The following is a 24,691-nucleotide window of genomic DNA, read 5'->3' as shown; positions in this document are numbered from 1 at the left end:
TGTTTTATCATTCAGTGTGATGTTGACATTGGCTGTAGGTTTTTGTAGGTTTTTTTTTTAAGTTTATTTGTTTTTGAAAGAGAGAGAGAGAGAGAGAGAGAGGGAGGGAGGGAGGAAGGGAGGGAGTGAGGAAAGGGCAGAGAGAGGGGGAATCCTGAGCAGGATCCAGCCATCAGTGTGGAGATGCAAGGCTCAAACTCATGAACTGTGAAATCGTGACTTGAGTTGAAATCAAGAGTCAGATGCTTAACCAACTGAACTGCCCAGGTGCCCAGGTTTTTGTAGTTTTTATAGCTTGAAAAATGTCCCAACAATTCGTAGAGTACAAAAGTTCATTGATATGGCTTCAGATTCCACACTGCAACTAACATTGTGTCCCATGAAAAAAGTGGCTTGTTCATCTGGTAACTCAAACAATTACAAAAATGCTTTCCTGGAGGCAATCACCACACTTCAGTATGCAGAAGAAGTGCTATATGAAGTAAGTACATCTTATTTTGTCACCTAGCATAGGAAATATGTGTAAACAAGAATGGATATTAAGCAAATTTAATTACTTTTATAGCTTCATCAAGAACATCCATAATTGAAACTTGCTTTTTTTTTTTAACTACACATGCACTGAGGTGAAGAATATAATTACTAATTAATATAGCCTTGATTAATGCTAAATCATCAGTAACTTTTCCCACAATTGCTTTTGCACTTTTAGTGTAAATGTCAACATAGTAAGAAAGGAAAATAATGTCTTATGATTATTGTAAAAATAGTTTTTATATCATGGCCCTCTTAAAAGGGTCTCTGGTTCCCCCAGGGTTCCATAGGCCACACTTTGAGAATTATGGCTCCTGTGTAGGTTAGCCTACAAATACAGTATGCCATTTTGAAATCTTCAGTGAGGTTTCTCCATTTTAGTGGGCAAAAACTTGAACACTGCTACATATTATGTGATCTCTGGGAATTGTTTTTTTTATGGTGGTTCTTTGACTGGACTCATAGAGTTTTACCCTCAACTCAAAATTCAACAAAGACTTAAGTAGACACCTTTGCATTTTCTGGAGCTATTCCTCATTTCTAGCCATCTGTCACACAAATTGTAACTGCCTCGGCTTCCAGCCCTGCTATTCAACTCAATTTTGCTTTGCTCTCCCTGCCACAGTCTGAAAAATGCCTTATGGTAGAAATCAAAGGAAACCATCAGGCTTATATCACTTGTTCCCCTTCTCTTAGATGGTTCCCCTTCTCTTATTTGCCATAGTCTTTCATAGACCTGTTGTCAAATGTCTGAAAATAGTATGTGTGTGACATTCATTTGAGTTTTCTACTTGTTCACCATTAAAGGGAAAAATTAATTCTATTTATTACATCATGCCCAGATAGAGGCATCAAATTATTATAATTTTTAAGCCTAATATTTCTAGTGGGTTTTTCTGCAATGATTTTGTTTTCTTGTTTTATAATGATTATGTCTTCTCTTATCTCCTGAAGTGTCTTAAAATTTTTGTTCACCTTACCTCTAGTATTTTACTTGAGATGGAATATACATAATCCAAATCCTTGTGTGCCTTTTGAGGTAGTTACTACTCTGGTGTCGAGTTATTATACCCTGGGAAGTTATGTTCCCTGGGGGCATTGGCTACTCTGATTGCTAGTGTGATTTGGAGAAGAACTTAGGGAAAAAGCTTTCTTCTGTGTTAGAACCTAATAAGAATAAGGACTGAAAACTCCCGATAGTAGAGATCCCTTGTTTATTGCTCCCATTTGCTGTCACTCTGCCATGTAATTCTTCTGGTCATGGATTCATCTTCTTAATCTTGGGAAGCCAGTGAAAGGAGGTAGCTTCCTTGTAGTATAACACCAGCCTTGAAGGCTTTGATCTGAAAGGAGAAGTGAATTCTTAAGAACTGGTTAGCTGTACCTATTTTCATCAACTCCTCATTCCTGCATGGTTTTGGAACTACCCTACTGTTGGCCCTTAGAAACCTGCCCCAAGTGTCTGGTTCACTGCTGTATGTTTCTTCCACTACGTTGGCAGCCACTGATTATCTTATAAGGCACCACAAGCAAATGGCTTGAAATACCTACTTCTGTCCCAGACTTTATTTTCTTACTTTTCTAAATTTGCTAGTCAAAAATAGCCTGTAAGTTTTCCACAAGTTTTTGATATGTCTATTATCATTGTCTGTTGGTGGAATCCGTGTCTTCCTTTTATTTCTAAGATTTCTCTAGCATTAAAAAAAAAAGCGTTGGAGTGAACCATCACTGCTGTTTTGCTACTTAACTGTAACTGAAAATCTCTAATTCTCCATTGCCTCATTTAAAAGGGAAGTAATGTTAACATGTATCTTACAAAGTTTTGAGATCAAACAAGAAAGTACACACAACCTTGTGTCATCTGGAACAGTATAAAAACTCAGTAAAAGTTAGGTGTTACTATTCTTATTAGTGTGATTATTAATTATGAAACATTGAACAAAACAAATATGAAGATAAAACAGATTATCACACCACCTGATTGAAGTATTATCCAGTCTTATCTCTCCATCTTGTCCACAGCATTTCGTGGGAGGTGCCTTGTCGATGCTGTGCCAAAATTCAGAAACAGAACTTCTAAACAAGGCTCTGCTCTAGTTTACCAGGATATAAATGATCCATAAATGAAATAAAGTAGATATGGCATAAGTTTTTCACTGTGAATTTATGTTTAAAAATGGAGCAATGATTCACTGTATGCTAACTAATTTGGATGTAAATTTTAAAAAATAAAAAATAAAGTTAAAAAAATGGAGCAATGATAACTGTGAGCAAAGTGCTCATAAACCACCTTTTAAGTAAATAAACTGTTCCAAATTGACAATAATCTCACCAGACAATTATTCACTGAACCACATCCTCTCTGTTCACACTATCCTTTTAATCAAGGTTCTTCAATAATTGGTATGAATGGTTTAGCACTCTTGTAAATTAGGACTCTCAGTTGTCAGAAAAACCACTTACTTTGGCCAGGAGATTCAAACTCATTGAGTGAAACTAGTTATTTCTTACATTTCCTGTCCTGACTTAGGCTAAATCACATTGAGTATAAGGGAAACTACCATTTCACACTCAGCCACAATTCTCCAAGTCGCTGTCATCCCAGGACAACTGTGAACGAAGGGGCTTTGATTGTACTGGAAGCAGCCTTCCTTATAACCTTGTTGGCCACTGTTTAGCTCAGCTGCTTAGTCCAGAATTTCTCTCCCTTGATGAATTCACCCTTGGTATCTTATCTTGCCTGCAGTCATTCTTTAGGATCATGCTAGTCTACAGTCCCCCTTCCCTACACACAAACACACACACAGACACACACGCACATACTGGTTTTGGCTCTACGTTTCCTCCCAGAAAGCCCTGATGTATTTATATATATTAATCCACCCTTTCCCTGAGCTCTGCACCAGAGGGAAACAAGTGGGTTCATCTTTATCGAGCTACAGAAGTCTTTGTTATACTTTCCTTCAGGAAAGTGGGTACCTCTTGGCCTTGCATTTACATATCCTAGTGTGACTGTCTTCAGCATTTCCTGTCATCATGATTATCAGCATTAATATGCTCTTAAGTGAGTTGCTGTGTTCACCTGTGGGCATAGAAGCAGCTGGGCACTTTTCAAAGCACCCTCTCTTGAGTCATTCCATTAGGGAAATTAAAGCTTGGTTATGTGACATTCCTTCAATCCTTTGATACTGAGTTGATGGCCAGCAGGCCTGCTTCTCAGCCACCTTGATATCTTAGGATTTCTCTCATTGTTCAGAATTAAATGCAGAAAAGTAGTTCTGCTTTTGTGTTCCACCCCTCTCTGAGATGACACATTCTCATCTATAGATAACACTAGAGTCTACTAGCTTGTCTTTCTAAACAGGCATCCATTTCCTTAATTATCTCCCAATTATCCATTATTTATGTCTCTTTATTAGAATATCACTCACCACCACTCTTTCTCCTTAAACCTATCCCAAGGAACAGTGTGATTATTTCTGCATTTTCCAAAGGATAAAATTATTTCCACGTTATTTTTATTTTATTCATTTATTTTGGGGAGTACAGGGATAATAGCCACATAGAAGGATAAGTTCAAGGTGTTCCAGGAATGGTGACTCTTTGGTGTTACCTTCAACCATTAATTTCTAATAAATAAATAAATAAATAAATAAATAAATAAATAATGTATAGGAAATGGAATTCTTTTTTTTAATGTTTTTATTTATTTTTGAGAGAAAGAGAGAGAGACAGACAGACAGAGTGCTAGTGAGGAATGGGCAGACAGAGGGAGACACAGAATCTGAAGCAGGTTCCAGGCTCTGAGCTATCAGCCCAGAGCCCGATGGGGGCTTGAACTCGCAAACTGTGAGATCATGAGCTGAGCCGAAGTTGGATGCTCAACTGACTGAGCCACCCAGGCGCCCCAGGCAATGGAATTCTTTATTAAATTGTGGAGGAATTTAATCAAATATGTGTAGAGTCTCAATTTCGAGTCTTTGGGAGACAACAGTGCTAATTATTCATTTTTTAATTTTTAGTTTTTAATTTGTTTTATTTGGGTAAAACTGACACACAGTATAACATTAGTTTCAGGTGTACAACTTAGTGATTTGACTAGTTTATACCTTATGCTGTGTTCTTCACAAGTGTAGCTTCCATCTGTCCCATTACATTGCTGTTACAATATCATTGACTGTATTCCTTCTTGTGCCTTTTATTACCATGACTTATTCTTTCCATAACTCAAAGCCTATATCTCCCTCTCCTCTTCATCCATTTTTCCCTATCTCCAATACCACTCGCCTCTGGAAACCATAAATTTGTTCTATTTATAGTTCTGATTCAGCTTTTTGTTTCTTTATTTTTTTAGATTCTATTTATGAGTATAATCAAATGCTATTTGTCTTTCTCTGATTTATTTTACTTAGCATAATACCCTCTAGGTCCATCCATGTTGTCTCAAATGGCATGATCTCATACTTTTTACAGCTATGTAATATTCCAACAGGAGTTGATTCTGGATTCTTGGTGGTGGAGATTTTGAGCTATGTCTTAGAGACGATTGAGATTTAACAGATAAGTCAAGGCTATGGGGAAGTGGAAAGATATGGAGGTTCTTATATTTTGAGCTTCAGTATTATCTCTCCACTGCTTTAACTATCCATCATGCTCCTAATTCCTTTTAGACACACTATTATTTCAATTCACTGTTTATCATAATGCTAATATTTGCCATTTGAGCACCTGCTATGTGCTACAATTGCATATATTTTTTTTTCTAATTCCCACAATGATTTTTTTTTAATTTTATGGATGAGAAAATTGTGTCTCAGGTTAAGTACAGTTGTAAGCCTTACTTTATGTCTTTGTAGTCCTGTTAGCTCTATTTCCACTGCAGATAAGCATCCTGATATCAGTAAGAGATGATGATGGTAAGCCTGAGAAGAAAGGCAGAAAATCTCAGAAATAGCTGCAGAACATTCTGTTGAAAATGAATGCTCATAATACTGCCTCTGTGTAATAAATGAATAGCGTTAAGATAAGTATTTTATATTTAAGAAAGAAACAAATATTTGAGCACATTTGGTATTTGTTAGGGTTGTCCAGAGACACAGAACAGTAAGATACATATACATATATGTATACGTATATAGATGTATAGATATAGAAATAGGTAGAAATAGAGATTGAATATGAGGAATTTGAGGAACTGGCTCACATGATTGTGGAAGCTACCAAGTACCATGACTGGTGCCTGAAAGTTGGAGACCCAGGAAACCTGGGGGTCTGGCTCAGTCTCCAAGCCTAAGAACCAGGAAAGCTGATGGTGTCTGAATTGAAAGGTAAGAGAAAACTGATGTTCGGTTTAAGCAGAGAGGAAATGTGTCCTTCTGCAGTTGTATTATATTCAGGCCTTCAGTGGGTTGGATGGTGCCCAGCTGCATTGAGGAGGACAATCTGTTTTACTCAGTCTACTGTTTCAAATGCTCACCCAGAACACCGATTCTTCCCCATCATGAGTCTGAGAGCAGGGTCTTTCAAGGAAGGTGAGAAAGGACTTTTAACGAGGGTATGGGATTCCAAGGTGGGAAAGGAAGATGGGCCAATACAATGAAAGAGCTAAACTTGTGGGCTAAATGCAATGATTGTCTACTTTATGATTTTGCAGAGAGCATCAGAGTTACATGGAAGGAAGAGCGAGCTTGAAGAAGGAACATGGGGCTTGGGTTTTTCAGAGCCATAAGACTTTCTATTTCTGTTGCTTTTTTACTTGGCTGAATGAAAATTATGTGAATATTAGTTCTCTTTCGTGCTTGACTCTGCTGATACCTACAGTGTATGTTGCTGTTTTCTTCACTGCCATCTGTGGTTATCACTGGCCTGAAGCCTTTAGGCAGAGATAGCAAGTCCAGCCCCCAGCGAACCAGCCTGGCCTCTAGGGCTCTGCCAGCTGAGGTAGTTTCCTGGTTGCTTCAGGCAACATCTCAGCAGGGGAGATGGTGTCTGTGAATCCCCAAGTGCAGTGTCTATCTGCCCTGCCTGCAACTTCCATATCTTGGCTCACAGTGCATCCATCTGTCCTGCGATGAGCTCTCATCCAGCCTGCTGCAGGAAGACACTGCCCTTTCTACTAGTCATTTCACACTGTCCATCCCATCACACTCCTCAGACCACACACAGAACACAGTATCAACCCATAAAAAATAAGTCAGGAGCTCTGGAGCTGGAAAGGGGTGGGATGGGTGTGCTTACCCTCTTCTGTCTCCCATGCTGCATTCGGGACACTTCCCTTCATTTGCAAAGTTGTGACAAAGGGAGACCAAGCTCTGGAGCCTGCAGATAAGGCTTGTGTTCTTTTTATAATTCCCATACAACCAAATACTTTGCGATGCCCATGGAGTTTGATATAAAGGGAATTATATAGAGCATACCTGTTTCTCTTTCTGCCAAAGGGAGAAGAATAAAATACCCTTTCCATTGCAGAGGCATAGGCAAGACACAGGCAGGACATTGATGATGCTCAGGCCAGTGAGTAATGCCTAGAGCCTTCTGGAAACTAATCAGATGAGTAATGTGCAGCAGGTATTTTTATAAAGGAAATTGGCTGGAATGAAAACATTCTTTTTATAAAATGGGTAAAGACCTGCTACTTGAAATCTGCTCTTTAGCCTAGTTCATGAAATATTAAGGATGAAGGGCTGATGTGAAAAAGTGACATCCTAGAGCAAGTTGTTGTGGGACAAGGACAGAGTGGCTCAAACTTAAGAAGACCAGCAGGATTTTGATGGTGCAAGATGAGAAATTTGGACTGGATTAGAAAGAATATTCTTAGGAATACCTAGTCAGGAGCATTCAAGGGCTCCCTTAACTAAGAGAAATGAAAATCTTCCATCAGAACCTCAGTCAATATTATTTACATTTTTCTTAAATATAATTAAGCATAAAATAATAGATAGTTGCACACATTTAGCTTTATTTTCTCATAGCATAGATTGATATTTTCAATGAATACTTTTCCTATTTTTAGAAAGACTCAAGTTAAAGAATCCCATCAAGTTATTTTTTTTTTAAGTTCATTTACTTTTGAGAGAGCGAGAGTGAGTGGGGCAGGGGCAGAGAGAGAGGGGACAGAGGACCTGATATGGGCTCTGCACTGACAGCAGAGAGCCCGAAGTTGAGCTTGAACTCATGAACTGTTGAGATCATGACCTAAGACGAAAGCAGACGCTTAATTGGCTGAGCCACCCAGGAGCCCCTCCATCAAGTTATTGTTATAGAGAGGACATGAACAGGACAGATCTCATTTGTTATTGCCCTCAAGATTGACTAATTAATTAATTAATGTATTAATCAAATATTTAACAACTACATGCTTGCCATTCTCCTATATACCGGTGAACAAAACATGTTTTAAAAACTGCGCTTATGGCAAAGCCAGGTTAGTTATATTCTACAGAGAAAACTACTGTGACAAAGCCTGTTTCTGTCAGGATGGAAAACCAAATAGAGAAAAGAGGACTGAGAGAGAGAGTTTATATATGAATGAAAGGGAAGAGTTCCTTGGTTTTATCCTAAAATTCTACTTACATGTGGCAACCCAGGTTTCTCACACTACTCTATTGATGCAATCATTATTAGATATTAAGTGGGGATAGAAAGATAGGTACTTGTGTGTTATCTGCTCTCAAGTCCAGTAATTACAGTGGATTTAATCAGGAAAATGTGAGGCTCATTGGGCACAATTGTGTATTATGTCCACCATGAGTTAACTCTTCTAAAAAAGAAGAGTGAAAGAGGGTCAGGCAGGGGAAAAGTGAGGAAGTGGGTTGGTGGGGGAAAAGCAAGTTTGATAAATAAGAGGAAGAGCTAGAGTCTAAAAGAAAAATCTGCCAAGTATTTATTAGCATCATGATGCTTTCCATATTTCAGTCCAGAATACGGTAATCGTGTTTGTTTTGTTTTTTTTTCCTCCCCTCCCCTTTCAAGCCTTCAATTAGGCCTTGAGAAAGGAGTCAGCACACCTTTAAAACTTTCCGCTTAATCACCTATAGCGAATGCTCATTTAATGATTGTCTTTTCGTACCAAACAAGAAGTAACAATGCTTTTAGCAAAAGAAATGGAATGAGAAAGGAATTGCCTAATCAGCCCTGCTCATGCAGTGCTTTGTGAGAAAGATTATTGAATTTTCAGTCTCTGCAGAATTCTAATGAAGCTCCATCTTGCTGGAAAATCCAGCCCTTTGTCAATAGAGTTCAATAACTCGACCACCCATGTAATAAGATGTACCAGTTGAAATCTTTCACTCTGCCAAAGCCACAGGCATACTAGAAGTACCTTGGAACTACGGAAGCACTTTCTGTGTCACCATTGATAAAGCTCCAGAAGTCATGGCTAAAAATGCTATGGATATAATTTATCTAACTAGGATATAAATGGGGGAACACTATTTATATCATAGCCTCAGTTAAATAATGTTTGTAAGGACACAATAACATTGGCCATAATTATTATATGTCAGATACTCTGCTGAGAGCTATAGATAGACTTCTTATCCCCATAACGATCCTAAGAGGCAATTTCTTTTATTATCTCCACTTTGCAGATGAGAAAACTGAGGTTTAGTGTAGTGGATAGAATGCCTCCCAAAATATCAGTGTTCTGATTCTTGAAACCTGTGAATGTTACCTTACACAGCAAAAGGGAATTTGGAAATGTAATGAGTCAAGGATATTCAGATGGAGAGAGTATCTGGTTCATCCAGGTGGGTTTGATGTAATCACAAGGGTCTTTATAACAGGGAAGCAGTGGAGTCAAGAGGCACAGAGTCGAAGAGGTTATTATGGAAGGAGAGGTTGGAGAAATGCAGAAAAAGGCCATGATCCAGGTGACCTCTAGAAGAGGGAAGAGGTAAGGAAAGAAACTCAATTCCTTTCTCATTCCATTTCTTTTGCTGAATGCATTGTTACTTCTTGTTGGTACAAAATGACAATCATTATATAAACATTTGCTATAGATGAGTAAGCAAAAATATGTTACTTTTGAGAAAAAGAGCCTTTAAGCTGTGAGGATGAAAAGCATCAAGTCCCTCAGTGGGTCATTGGAAGTAACTCTGAGTGGGACATACCTACTACTGCCCTTTGGTTTCTGGACCAATTTATGTTTACCTCCTAGGGACATAGTACCATATAAAGACCTTTGATATAGTGCATATATTTTTTTCTAGAGAATGACTCCCATCCTTCCTGGATATTGCCTCTGAGCCAGTGCTTCGATTTTCTCTTAGGGTACTGATCTATCAGTCTGGTACTTTCCAGGTGTGGAACACTCCCTGGTTGTGCCTTTCCCACAACAGTCATGGTAACTGAGCAAGGTGCAGGTATAAACTGAGTGTCATGATTTTTGCTGATAAAGATGGCAACCCTACATTTTATGTACTTCAAATAAATCTCACTTCTAAGCCTTCTCTTATCATCATGGGCTTTAGTCATCTATACGCCTGGCAATACTCTAAGTAAAACCCTTTTGCATCGCTCCATGTTCATACCCTTCCTGTGGAATGTCCTTTTCCCACTTCTTTTCTTGGTGGATTGTGCCCATCCTTGAAACCTCAGTTTGGCATGCTTCCTTCCCCTTCTGCAACATCGAGTAGTCACGTCTTTCTTACCTGCTTCTATTTCCTTCAACCAAATTACTTTTGCTATTCTCTACCTAACCTCCTTTTGTCTATATATCAAGATTTAGAACAACGAATAGCTATTCCAAAAAAGTCACTTCTGAGGCTAGTAAAGGCTCTCTTGCCTCACCTTCATGGGTGACCTGTGGCAATTATATTTGCACCATATACTTCAGTGCTTGGCTTTGGATTGCCTTTTATTTTCTGCCTCTTATTTTTGTTCATCAAGCTATTGTAACCTCCCTTTGATGGAGACACCACTATTCCTTGGAATGCCCGACAGAGTGCTAAGCTCTACAGCTCAAGTTTTCTTGGTTATTGAGATTCACATTTGTTTAAAATTGTCCAGAAGTTTTATTCATTTTTATAAATATTTGTTTCCCTAGTTAGGTTTTGTTGCAGTTAATTTTATATGATGTTGCCTTTTTACTTTGTGATTTCTTAAATGAATATAAGTGGCATTTTTCAAGAGAAAAAACACATGGAAAAATTAGAACTCCATACTGGGCTAATTCATGAGACTGGCAGCTGTGGAGTTTTGCATTTATGAAAAACGGGAACAAGATCTTGGGAGGCTGGGTCTATTACCACAAGTTTATTATTCTCTGTGAATCAGAATGTAGCACATGGTACTGATTCCTAGAAATTCTCAAAAGTTCAGTAGTAAGTATGTCACATGAGAGATATGAAACCTATGCTGGATGCTAGAACACTTCAGATTCAGATATCAGGGATGAATTTATTTATTTATTTATTTATTTATTTATTTATTTATTTATTTTTTCTTTGAAAAATAGTTTAATAATTTCATAGTATGCCACAAAGTAGATAAGTCATAATGTATAATAATTCCTACTCTTAGACATATGAATTCCTTCTAATTTTTTCCTATTACAAATGATGCAGAGGTAAGCACATGAATTCTTGCACGTGAATCTTCACATTTGGCATCACTTTAAAGATATTTCTATTGGAGAGTGATTTGGGGGGCAAAGCATATGAACTTTCTTAAGGTTTTTCATATACGAGTGTCACCAGATTACTTCCCACAATCTCAGGGATGAATTTATATTAAAACTGCCACAAACAATATAGTTTCATTTTGATTACTATTGAAAATATCTTATAAATAGTAACTGTTTCATATGCATCTTTTAAATTCATGAGATAGAGATCACTAATGTTTTGCCACACAGTCAGGATGGTCAAATGACACGTTAGGAAAATTAGTATTGTGATAATGTCAAAATGGATTAAAGACTAGAGAAACAGGGGCACCTGGGTGGCTCGGTCGGTTAAGCGTCTGACTTCGGCTCAGGTCATGATCTCACGGTCCGTGAGTTCGAGCCCCGCGTCGGGCTCTGTGCTGACTGCTCAGAACCTGGAGCCTGTTTCGGATTCTGTGTCTCCCTCTCTCTCTGCCCCTCCCCCGTTCATGCTCTGTCTCTGTCTCAAAAATAAATAAACGTTAAAAAAAATTTTTTTAAGACTAGAGAAACAGGGGAGGATCTCAAGAGAGGAGGTTGTTATGAAACTCTAGTGTGAAGTTAATATCACCTGAACCAGGATAGTAGCACCAGAGAGATAACCATAAGACATTTACAAGACCAGTGATTTGTGGACATGGAAAGTGAAAGACTCCAACTTTTCAAGCCTAGGAAGGTAGAAGAATAATAGTGACATTCTTGAAAATTGGAGAAAGAGGAGGGAAAAGATGAGTTTCTGGTTGAAATATAAAGTCCTTGCTTTATGTTAACCCAGAGGCTGTGGGTAACTTGGGGTATACAAACCTGAATTATTTGCCAAAAGCTTCTATGTCCAAAATGGTCATATTGGCATATTTTTATTTCTTCAGCAGATGTTTAATTCTAACTCTGTACATAGGTATCTCTGAGAGGACCTGATACATCTGGTTAAATGATGATTGGATTACAGTATAATGTAACAAATTTAATATAGTATTGTTCAAAATGAACACTAATGTGGTTTGGGTCAATTAATGACTCATAAATTCAGTAACAGAAATTTCCTTGAGATTAAGGTATTCATAAGAGTCTTGTATTAAAAATCAAATAAGACCTTAGGGGTAACACATTATCACCCATTTATATATTAAGGTGAATTTGCTAATAAAAATGGAGTAGACTAGGAAGAGTCTAGAAAATATATCCACATCTTCAGCTTTGACACAGTTTAGCATTGACCAGTCTAGATTAAGATGCTTTTGTCAACTGTGATAGATAAATGTTAAAAAAGAAAAGGCCAAGTTTGTGAAGCCTGGTCTTCAATATGGAAAAAATACTTAAAATAATATGGGTGCAGATCAATAATGTGCCGAGTAGATAGTTATGTGAGGATTTGCTGATGTTCTTCAGTGGAAGGATATATTATTACATCTCCTTTTCTCTTGAAACCAAGATCATCAGGTTTTCTTATTCAGCTTCCATTTTGAAAGATCAGTTTTCCCCAAAGAAAGGGTCAAAGAATCACTGCTTCAGTAAACAGTGGGTTCAATGTATTTTTCCCAACTGTCTTGGTTTGTTCAGGAGTGAAAGGATTCCTGGGATATAGGGCTTTCATTTTTAAAACCAGGATAGTCTTGGTTAAACTGGGAGGAGTTGGTCACTGGAGAACCTCAAAGTGAAGAACAAGCCAAGTTCTAGGAGCCATATATGTGATCTTGGCTGCTGAAGCACATGGACATCTTGTTCTGAAATAGTTCTTCTGGTTCCTGGTGGTTTGGCTGCCGGCTGGAGACTTATATTAGGTCCAAGTTTCCAGATAGCCATGGCAACCTTGGATTGTCCATATATGGACAAGAGCATTTGTTCCTTTTACATCTTGTAATTAGAAACATGGTTTCTTCATCAAATGATCTGTGATGTGTTTCTACAAGTAGTTTAATTATATACAAAATACAGGTGATTTGCTATCTGGTTCTATATCCTCTTAACTCCTTAAGACAAATAAACTTACATGCATTGAGAAGTACAGATAAAAGGGTTGTTACCTTTCTAGTGGTGAGTAATAAAAAGTCAGTTCTGGCTGGCTAGGAGAAAACACAATTTCTCTGGCAGGTCACTAAGATACTTCATTTATCCAAACAGGAAAGATAGAAGTGCAATGATACTTCACAAACAGCTGGAACTCAACCCTCCAGTGCTTTTCTTTAGTCTCTCATGTCTGCTTCTCACTGCACATTACTTTATCCTCTGTCCTATAGTCTACATTTCACCACATGAAGGAAATATGGATACCAAGAGCTGATATGTTTCAAACCTTGGGCTTATTGCACCAGAGAGAAAGATTCTCACATGTCCAGTCTAAAATTAAAAAAAAAATCTCAGGGAAATGCCCTGACCAGCAGAATTTAGAATAATCGCATAGTCTTGGATGAGCCACCCTGATGACTGTCTATGGATTCATACCAGTACTGTGGAAGCTGTGTGGTTAGAGTTTCTGGAAAGTGTGGCACAATGAGAGAGAGAGAGAGAGGGTGTTAAGTAGGGGGAAAAAAAGTGTCTACTACAGATTTCAAAGGTGTGAGTCTGGCAAAAGGATGCCTCCATGTACCTTAGGAAATTGTTTCACAAAGGTATTGTCTGCAGACCAGAGGTATCAGCATCACTGGGGAATGTGTTAGGCATATAAATCCTTGGTCTCACTTTATAAGTAGGGATCAGAAATTCTGGAGGTGGGGCCCAACAATCTGTTTTAACAAACTCTTTGATGATTCTGACACACTCCAAATTTTATAAGCCACTACCTTAGAAACTAAAAGAGCAATTTCAGTAATTGCAAACATTTATGAGAGGTTTTGTCATACTTGACATAGAAGATAAAAGAAGCGTCACTCCTTCAACAAAACCTCTCCTCCATCCAGCCCCTTGTCAGAAGAGAGCATACTTTAAAATTCCTTTCTGGGGGCTCAGTTGGTTAAGCACACAAATTTGGCTCAGGTCACAATCTCAGGGTTCATGAGTTTGAGCCTGCATCAGGTTTTCTGCTATCAGCACAGAGCCTGCTTTGTATCCTCTGCTCCCCTCTCTCTCTGCCTCTGTCTCTCTGTCTCTCCCCACCCCCAAATATATATAAAAATTTTTAAAAAATAAAATAAAATTCCTTTCTGGGATTAGTAGCTTACTATCCGATTCTCTTTCACTGAGTAACACAGCAAACCCTAAATTAATCGTGATGCCCAAAAGTAAGTTGTCCTATCTAATGAATTTTCTAGACAACTAAGAGTTAAACAACCACAACAAAAGGAATAAAAAAGAACCCCAGAGGAAATGCATATTAGATTCTCTACAAAATTCAAACAAAAGTGTTTGATTATATTTGCTTAGTCACTTTAATGTCTCAGTGAAGAAAAGTGAACCTAAATGAACCCTTTTTTGATAAACAGGTACTCTTGGTCTCCTCATATTATTCCAAGTATTACTGATTAGTTCACAGTAATAAAGAAACACTTGCTAGAAAGATTGTTTTTATAAATTCTTGTTTTCCCCTCTGTTGTTTTTTTTTATTTTTTGTTTAAAGCCAAGCATCAAAACAATATGTTACTTGAATGTCTTGATTAAGATAGTCTGTGCTTGATCCAACCATCTGGAATCATAGTTGTTCAAGTGGCCTTATACTTGAAACTTTGGTAGATCAATGATTATTATTTTATATACTTAAATAGCCCTTTTGGCCTTTTAAAAACTGAGATTAAAATTTAATGCTAGTTTTATTTACAAAGGACTTGAGAAATTTGCTTTGTTTCTGTCCCAGTATTTCATAAATTTTGTTTTTATCCTATGCTACTGTGCTGTTGGATATTTCCCACCATCTATATTATGGAACTGCCTGCCTTAAATTTTGGTTCTGTCACTTTTTAACTATGAAATTAGGCAAGTTATTTATCTTTAAATCCTGGTAAGGTCCCCAATAAGTGCTAGCAATTATTAATTATTCCCTTTGATGGATGTTGTCTCGTTTTCTCTTGATCTTTCATCAATAAGCCCAAAGACTTGGCCAATTTCATTTACAGCTTGTGAAAAAGAAAATAAATATCTAGGAATGAGGAACGGTGTTACAAGTTCTTCCTGTTGTAGTTTACCAAATTATCTAAATAATAAATGATACTCAGTAAAATACATAAAAGTTTTATAATTCTAGGAATTAATAAACCTATCCTGGCCTGAAAACAAACAAATAAAAAATGAAGGAACTGTGATGCTACTAAGAGCCACCTATAGAAGGCATCATGATGCCTCATTCACTGGGTTTCTGATCATTGGTTAAACAATAATATGAGAAGTGTTTCAACACAGGAGTATAAATTTTTATTGTTGGGTTTGTTTGTTTGTTTGTTTTTAGAGAGAGAGAGAGCATGAGAGGGAAAGAGGGGCAGAGGGAACAAGAGGGAGGGAGGGAGAGAGTGTGTGTGAGAGAGAGAGAGAGAGAGAGAAAATCTCAAGTAGTCTCCATGCGCAGTCTTGGAGCCTGACACAAGGCTCGATCCCAAGACCCTGGGATCATAACCTGAGCTGAAATCAAGAGTCGGACACTCGATTGACTGAGCCACCCAGGCATCCCTAAATTTTTGTTGTTAAAGAAACTAAACTAGAGGATCTTTATAAACCATGCTATTAATCTTTTTCTTTGCTGATAGAGATGATGAAAAATGACTTCCTAATGGTGATTTTGAACATGTCTAAGCTATTTTGCAACCAGGTTCTTTCTAATGTTGAGATGATATAACCCCATCAATAAATTCTCTTGGTATCAAAATTCCTAGTTCTTGGAAAAAGAAGGAAGAATCCGTAGGTCTTATCTGTCTAATTTCTCATTCAAAAAATTTTGTACAGAGCCATTGTACTTGCCCAAACTGGGAGAAAGTAGAAGTGAGTCAAATGTAGCAGCTGTTTTATTGCTGTACAATGATGCTGCATAATAGTTCAGCTATGCAGGATACAACACCTGATTCCAGTTCTCACTGCACTGGGAATTTCAGGTAGACTGAATGTAATTACTTTCTTTGGAGTTAGGCCAAGTTGTCTGGGTTATGAGCATCTCGTTTTCGGCAATTTGTGCTGTGGGACCATTAATGACTACACGTGCTCAGTGCCCAAATTCTTGATATTTCATAAAAGTAAGCAAAAAAACAAACAAACAAACAAACAAACAAACAAACAAAAAAGCTCGAGATTAGTTTATTCATCATTCTGTTTCCAAATAGAGCAGGATATAGCTCAGAGTGCTTTTTGTAGGTGTTGATATGATCTGCAGAACTTTTGAGACATTTAGATGATGAGTATTAGCAGATGTAGTATTAATGTTCACTATTTGCCCTTTGCCTGTGTTCAAAGGGACTTGTAGCAACTTATAGATTCAAACAGTGCAAAATAAGACCATTGAGGATAAAAGAGAAAGAATAGAAACTTCTGGGTTTCAGAGTTAAGTGGATTACACCATTTTGGAAAGGATTTTGGTTTTTGTTTTGTGTCTGTTAAACCAAAGATAAATGTACAAAAATATGTGTGACTTTGTCTTATTTTTGTTTTGCTAAATGTAGGACATAATAGGTGCTTACGATGTTGGGGGGGGGGGTGCCAAAATGAATGAACAGATACATTTGCTGTGACTTATTTCCTGATTACAGAAATCAGACAGAAGCCCACTGGGAAAGTCCTTGTATTGCCACAATTTGAACAGTAACCACAGTCATGATCCTGCACAAGAGATTATTTAACTAAGCCAGCATCCCTCAGCGTTTGTAATGTTCTTTCTAGTATCCGAAAATTCAGATATGTCTAGGAATAGCTTAAAAATCTGGAAAAGCAGTCAACACAAATATTTACTTTAATAGTTTTAGGAGAGCTGCCATTGTTATAAAGATGAGTAAAATCCAGTTCTTGTTTCAAAGTAGAAATAATCCAGAAAGGAAATTTACAAATGTAACTCACCCTTGAGAAACAAAAACCAAAAAATAAACAGCAAAACTTTAAGGTATAATATTAAAAATATCATAAAAAGTATAAAATCCTTGGGATAGAAGGAGAATAATTTAAAGGGGAAAAAACTCAGTTAGTGGTTGGATAGATTAAGAACATTAAGCTTCAAGGGATAAATTGGGTTTCTATGGTAGGAAGTAGGAGACAGGCTATCATTTCAGATAGAGATCAAAAGCAAAATGACCCAGAATATTCAGGTAGTAAAGAAAGGTACGGTTTGTTTGAATCATTTGATGACTACATTTTGGATAAAAACAATATTGTATGAATGACTGTGACTATATTTTGGATGATCTTAAATGTCAGAATAAGGCTATGGGGAATCATAGAAGGTTGTGGGGACATTCTATAGACCTTCTGAAAGTGACAGTGACTGAACGTAGAGAATTTAGAAGTAAATGGATTTGAGTTTCTCAAATGATAAGAAATATGGGCCCAGATTTGGGTACTTTTAGTGGGAGTATTAAGAAAGCTTCCTGGTCAAGTTTTGACATTAATTGGAATAATGAAGCCTATTTTTAGATTTGACTTTCCTTGTTGTTGTTGTTAAGAAAGTAGTACATCTATCCTGACAATTCTCGTAAGGGAGAACTGTCCATTGCTTTTATTATATCATGTAGAGAGCAAAAGATGAACTTAGTGGTAATATTTTTTCAAAACCTTATGGTTGTTAAAGTTATTTTGTTTATAAGCTAAAGATACCATTCAAATTAAGCTTTGTTTTCATCTAACTTTCATTTCTACCTGTCTGCCTTTATGTCATTTTAGTTTCTGAGTTGTATTTTACTCTTGTGATTTCTAGTATAAAAAATTTTTTTTTCAGTCAATAGGCAGCATGATTAGTACAAGAGCCATCAATTTCATGAACAGAAATCCATGAGATGGCTAGGTAGGGGCTTTAGTTTAAGAGTCCATGCTGGTGTCTTTTTTTTTTTTTTTTCTTTCTTCTTTTTTAACTAACTCAAGACTTTTCAGCAAAATAAAAATAAGGAGTACCCAAAAATTAAATTTGTATTTCTTAAACACCTACACTTAGTGTTATGCTGGGTGTTATAAAAAGTGGAACTCCATACAAAACAGTAAAATGGAAAAGGAAAAGAAAGAGAACAAGAGGAGCCAGATAAATACCTCTTTAAAAAAATTATACCTGAGTCCAAGAACACCACACATGTTCTCCCTCTGTGTAAATAAAAGGAGGGTAACAAAATAAAATAGCCGTTTTCCATAGCAGTAGAAGCTTTTCAAAATATATTTTCATGTTTTTAGTGGTGGTGGGGTGTTAATTTTGGTTGGGATTGTTATTTAATCAGAACACTGCTATGTCATAGATCAGTTCATGAAAGGAAACGAGAAAGCCGGCAAGCAAGTTCCACCATCTTTCAGATACTTGCTGAGTTAAGGCTTGATGAGTCTCCCTTCATTTTATCTTTCTAATTACTTTAGGAAGTGTTATCAGATTTATTTAAGTCAAGTTGAAATTTCCATTTTGGTTTTTGAAATTTAATAACACCTCACTAAATATTTGTATAAAAATAAATTCATACTTTCCAGGGTTCAGTACCTTTCGATGCTTATATAAAGAGATGACGTGCCTCTTAATAACGATTTAATCAGACGGTGCTATGTCAGAAGCGAGGGAGATGTTACTTCATGTAAGGAGATTATAAACACCACGACTGGAGTCTTACTATCTCTCGCTGTGCTAAAGGCTTTATGGTGTTATTGCATACCATCTTTCTCATCATCTCGGGAAGTGTTAGCATTCTGATTTTACAGATGAGGAAATTAAAGCGCCAAGAAGTTTAATGCTGATGATCATTCACTCAGCCCCATTCATAGAAATTGTAGGATCTGGGCAAGGGTATAGTATTTTGTGCTTCATGGCGGCATGCTTAATAGTTATAATTTAAACTATCAGAGTCGTAAATAAGCATATCCCATTTTTCTGCCTCAACACACATACTTTCATAAAACAAATTGAAAAAATAAGTGGAAGGCTATCTTTTTTGTATTGCTGAAAGTTGACAAAATGTTAAAGATGATTAAATTTAATTATTTTTGTATACATTTGGGTATTCTATCTCTGAACTAAAAATATTTTAGTAATAACGTGAGAAAATGAGCATCGTTATATATATTTTCCTTAGTTTTCTGTTCATTTCTGTATAATACCCTGTTCTAAACAAGATTTTTCACATATTTTGGATTCAATCAGTTATAGTAATCTGAAAGATTAAAAAGGAAAGTATCATTGTATTGAGAGTATGCAACATATGAACGTGTTTTGTCAAAGCTCACATACCAAGCATCAAATATGTTTTATCAAAACTGTAAATTAAAGTAAATATAAAGGATCAAAACATTGCTTCACAGTTATTTTAAATTTATTTTCTTCTAAAATATTTTAAAGAGCCAAATACTAAATATGGTTAAATCTTTTAATGTTTATTTATTTTTGATAGACAGAAAGAGAGAGAGACAGAGCAAGAGTGGATGAGGGGCAAAGAGAGAGGGAGACACAGAATCTGAGCAGGCTCCAGGCTCTGAGCTGTCAGCCCGATGCAGGGCTTGAACTCACGGAACATGAGATCATGACCTGAGGCTAAGTCGGATGCTTAAGCGACTGAGCCACCCAGGCAGCCCCCTCCCAAAGTATGTTGTATATTTAAAGAATATCAAAACAATTTAAAGAAAGCTGAACATTTTAGTTCTTGAAATTTAATAAAATGTTTTTATAGAAATAAAACCATTCTCACTTCTAGTGTTCCTATCTACCCAAATACCGATGTAAAGAGACGGCTTCGCGCTTCTTACAAGTTACATCTCCACATACACACCTATATGTACAAGTGGAATGTATATGAGTTGTTGAATGTTTAGCAGGACAGAATGTTCCTCAGACACCATGTACAAGTGTGGCAGAAACTGTGCTAATTAGTGGATGCCTTTGCAGCCATTTGTTTCAGTACAACTTGGAAATGACACTTCATTATGTAAGAATGTATTGCATTTATGCTATCTGAGAGGAAGTTTTGACAAGTTAATTAATTTGTCTTTTATCTAAACGCCTCTGCTGCAGCTCCAATCCTCCCTGTACTCCAAAGCAGTGTTCTTCTTTGTTGTCCCCAGCGGCACAACCAGCAAGCCTTCCTGGTGTTTGAGAGGAAGCGACATTCCTTTGAAGACTTAGGGCAGGAAGTGTGGAAAAGCATTTCTTTGGGTCCTGAACTGTGTTAACCATGAAAACAGATTTGAGGGTTATGTGCCCGTGATGAGCACAGGATCCCCAGGGACAGAAGCCACCTGGGGTTATTTAATAAAGGTAGCTGCATGTTTTGGATATACAAGGTCTCTTAATCCACAGAGCCCAGGATAGGACAGAGCCCTCTTCTCTGGGTCTACAAGTGGTCATGACACAACTATGTGGTGGAACCACCAACATTCTAATCAAGATATCTGATTCAAGAGCCTACACTCTCATCATTCCAGTGCTTTCTCAACAACCTCACGTGTTAGGCACATGAGCAATTTTGGACCTGAGAGAGGTAGAGGAGGAGAAGAAGAACATTCTGCTTCCATTGCAAGTGATAAGAAAATGAGGCATCAAAGCACCCAGTAACTTTTTCTCAAAGGCTTTCCCAAAAATAAAAGGCTAGCATGTACAGATAAACTGTTTTTTTCCTACAAATAGGTTATCAACTTCCTTTTACTTTGAGTTTATTTAAAAACAAATAACAAAGTAGGAAGTCTTTTCACTTATTATTTTTAAGACTGTAATTTAGCCAAGAAGCCACTTTGAAGAGTTGATTCTCCTTTCCTTAAATAAAAGGTGTTTCTGGAGCTGACCTGAGAAAACTGTGGAACCAGTGGTTTCTGCAATAGAGGGAACCTCATCATCGTTGTCCTCAAAAGAGACACTGTCCTGGTGCTGCAGCATTCATTCCTGCGTGACACGTGCTTCTGTAAATGGAGACAAAGGTACAAAAAAGCCCTTCTGTTGCCTAACGAGGTTTAAAGTGAGTTTCAAGTGCAAATGAAAAAGCTGAATTAAAAGTAAGTGTTGGTGGCTCCTTAAGCAAAGTTTTCATAGCCTTAAGAATTGTTGTCTTCTGTAGTTGTCAAATTTCCATAAAAAAAATTGAGAATGAGGATGTCAGTATTAATTAGAGATACAATTCCTTTTCCCCTTATCTTCCCAATATGTCTGTATAACACATTTCTAAAGTAAGCACATTTTCCTAGTGATATAAATATCATGAAACAATTATAATAGATTGGTTTTATGGGATGGATGAAGGGTGACCCCTGACTCCATGATGTTCCCCCGGAAGTTTTTCTCATTCAGAGTATCTCAAGAGTGCCTTTGTTTTCACCACATTCTGTACCATACATGATAAGAATTCAGCTAAGGAATTAGCAAACATTCTCCAAACAAACAAAAATATTCACCTGCAGCTCCTTCCATGGCCCTGGCAACTTTCCATTTTAATTGAGGTGATTTTTTTAAACTTTTTTTTAAGTTTATTTATTTTGAGAGAGAGAGCTCGAGCAGGGGAGGGGCAGAGAGAGAGAGAGAGAGAGAGAGAGAGAGAGAGAGAATCCCAAGAGGTCCACTCTGTTAGCACAGAGCCTGATATAGGGCTTGAACTCACGAACTATGAGATCATGGCCTGAGCTGAAACCAAGGGTCAGATACTTAACTGACTGAGCCACCCAGGCACCCTGAGATGATGTTTGAAAAGAATAATATTGTTCCATGATAAGTTTCCCAACCTTAGCTGTGATACTCCAGATTCTGTGCAGTTTGTATGAATTCTACTGTGGACAGTTGGCCCAGCCCTTTGTGTACCTGTGTATTTTTATGGAATGAAGAAGTTTTGTCTTTGCCTTCACCTTCCACAACGGTGAGGGAGTTCATGGAATGTTTGAGAAGAAAGCAACTTGTCATGTCATCTGGTCTAATCGTCATAAGAGGAGAGATAGAGATCAGAGAGGCTAAGAGCCTTTCTAGAATACATACTGAACTAGGATCACTGATGAAATGAAAATGTCATATCTAAAACCATGAAGAAGTGAACTGAAAGCTGGAAACTACTACCCATCTTTGTAGAACTTCTTCCTTCTTCCAGACTTCTCTTTTTCTCCCTACATCAGATGCCCAAAGCCTTCATGTTATTCTTCTAATTACAAGGGCTCCACAAAAGGCTGTCCCCAACCTTTTCCAGGCATCCCCCCACCCCCTTGCTTTAAGACTATTTTCCCCACACTATTTCCTATATGCTTATCAAAATTTACCTCTGCTGTATTCCATACCTGCCCAGATCTCTACTACCTCTGAGGTACCACTCAGGCAAACCTAATTATAGGAAGTACATAAATGCTAACAGCTGGCTGAGAGTCTCAAAAATATTTGCATTTTAACAAAAGACCGGTAAAGATCTTTAGCACAAAAAGATCAAATCGCAATTGGTGAGAATCCCAAGAATTGGGATGAAGATACAATACTGTAGCCCTACTAACATGTATTTTTTACATTTATGCATAACTATTCACTAAATTGTATGTACTGTCCTCTCCAAATCCCCACCACCAGCAACACACTCTCTTCCTTCCACCTTTTCCATTGTAGCTCTTTATTAGCATTAATAAAAGTCTACAGTTTCACAACTCAAAGGGAAGTTAGAGAACACTTACAATCTGCAAATGTGGCTGTAATAGCAAGTTAAGGGAGAGAAAAGTCTATTCTCCATACGGCAGCTAGAGAATAATCCTACAGCATGAATCCTATCCCATCCTTGCTTGCTTAAAGCCTACCTGTGACCCCATTGCACTTCAAATAGACCCAAAGCCCTTACGATGGCTAATAAGGTCCTTCATGGTGTGACTCCTGTGCACTGTGCAGCCTCACCTTATGTCTCTCTCTGCTGTTTCCAATGCTTTGCCATCCAATCAGTCCCATTAATTCCTCAAACTCACTAAACTCTTCACCTCTCTGAGTCTTTACACACGACTTTCTCTCTGTCTTCTGCATAATGGCGCCTGATTGTCCTTTGGATTTTCAATTTTAAGTCTCCTGAAAGAGACTTTCCTTGACCCATGTACCTAATAAAAACCCCCAACCTGTAAAGTGTGCTCTCATCCCTGCACCTTGCTCATTTGACCCCATAGTAGGTATCACCATTTATAATTATATATCTTTTTTCTTTAAAGTTTATTTATTTATTTTGAGAGAGAAAGAGAGAGCATGCGTGAGCCAGGGAGGGACAGAGAGAGAGAGAAAGGGAATCTCAAGCAGGTGGAGCCTGATGGGGGGACACGAACTCATAAACCATGAGATCATGACCTGACCTGAGATCAAGAGTCAGACGCCTAACAGACTGAGCCATTCAGGCACCCCTGTAATTATATATCTTATCAGTCTTCCCCATCAATATATAAACTCCCCGACAGCCAGTTTTGTGTATTTAGTGGCAGGCTCATTGTCCAGCACATACTAAGTGGTCATTAAATATTTGTTGTATGAATGAATGAACATGAGAGTTCTGACTACAACCCAGGAGTCTTTCAATGACACTTTACAACTTGTCTTTCCTCACCTTTAAACCCGGTCTCCTCCCTGTGGTCACTTACCTATTATTTTCTTCTGATTTAGTGCTTTCATGGGCCCTGATTTACTAGATAAACTAAGTTTTCTGATTTACAATTAAAAAAATGGTTATACCTGATTTAATTTAAACACAAACACTTGTATTCTCAAGAAGGCCACCTTTATAAAGGATGTTAATGAAGTCCTAGGCTCTGTAACCACCTGTTCAAGAGTGATTTTTCATCTCTGTTCCACACTTGCTCACGCTGCCTACACTTAGGGCTGGATTCAGTGGAGTATGAATTTGTACAGCCAGTTTTCCCCACATAACCCCACACAGGAGAGTGTAATCTAGCCCTGGTGGGCATAAAATAGTTTCAGAGCAAAACCTGAGCTTTAAGTCTAGCAGGGGAGTATGTGATAATATGATCCAGAAAGTGTCATGGACCCCTGTAGGGTTGGGTAGAGTAGCAGGAGCCCACTTAGAAGTTGTTTCCTTCTACTACTTCTTTCCACGCAATTGGGAGACAGCGAGTACAGAGAAACAGAAGCTGCTACCGAGTTACTGGCAGCCACAGCAGAAGTGTGGCTGAGTTTAGCACAAAATAGATCTCCTTAGGTTTCACTACCACAGGATCTACGATAGCCAGCAGGATCAGAGACACATGTTTATGAGCAGTTTGAGGAAGCGTCGTATTTGGTCTGCGTGGAATAGTTACCCCCTTGTATCAAGGATTCTATATTAATATCAAGGAATTTAAGTCTTGCTGCTACAATTGGCCTAGATTCACACCAAGATTGTGGAGCCCTAAGTTAGGTGAGGATCATGCTAAACAGGAAGAAAGAAGAGGAGAATCTCCAAGTGAGGGTATTTCTTCCAGCCAACCTGGCTCATTTTCACAAATACCTTCATG

Source organism: Panthera onca, chromosome B3 (assembly GCF_046562875.1).
Source record: "Panthera onca isolate mPanOnc1 chromosome B3, mPanOnc1 haplotype 2, whole genome shotgun sequence".
NCBI classification, from domain to species: Eukaryota; Metazoa; Chordata; class Mammalia; order Carnivora; family Felidae; genus Panthera; species Panthera onca.
The sequence above is the reverse complement of the archived record's forward strand: the minus strand, read 5'-3'. Positions refer to the sequence as shown.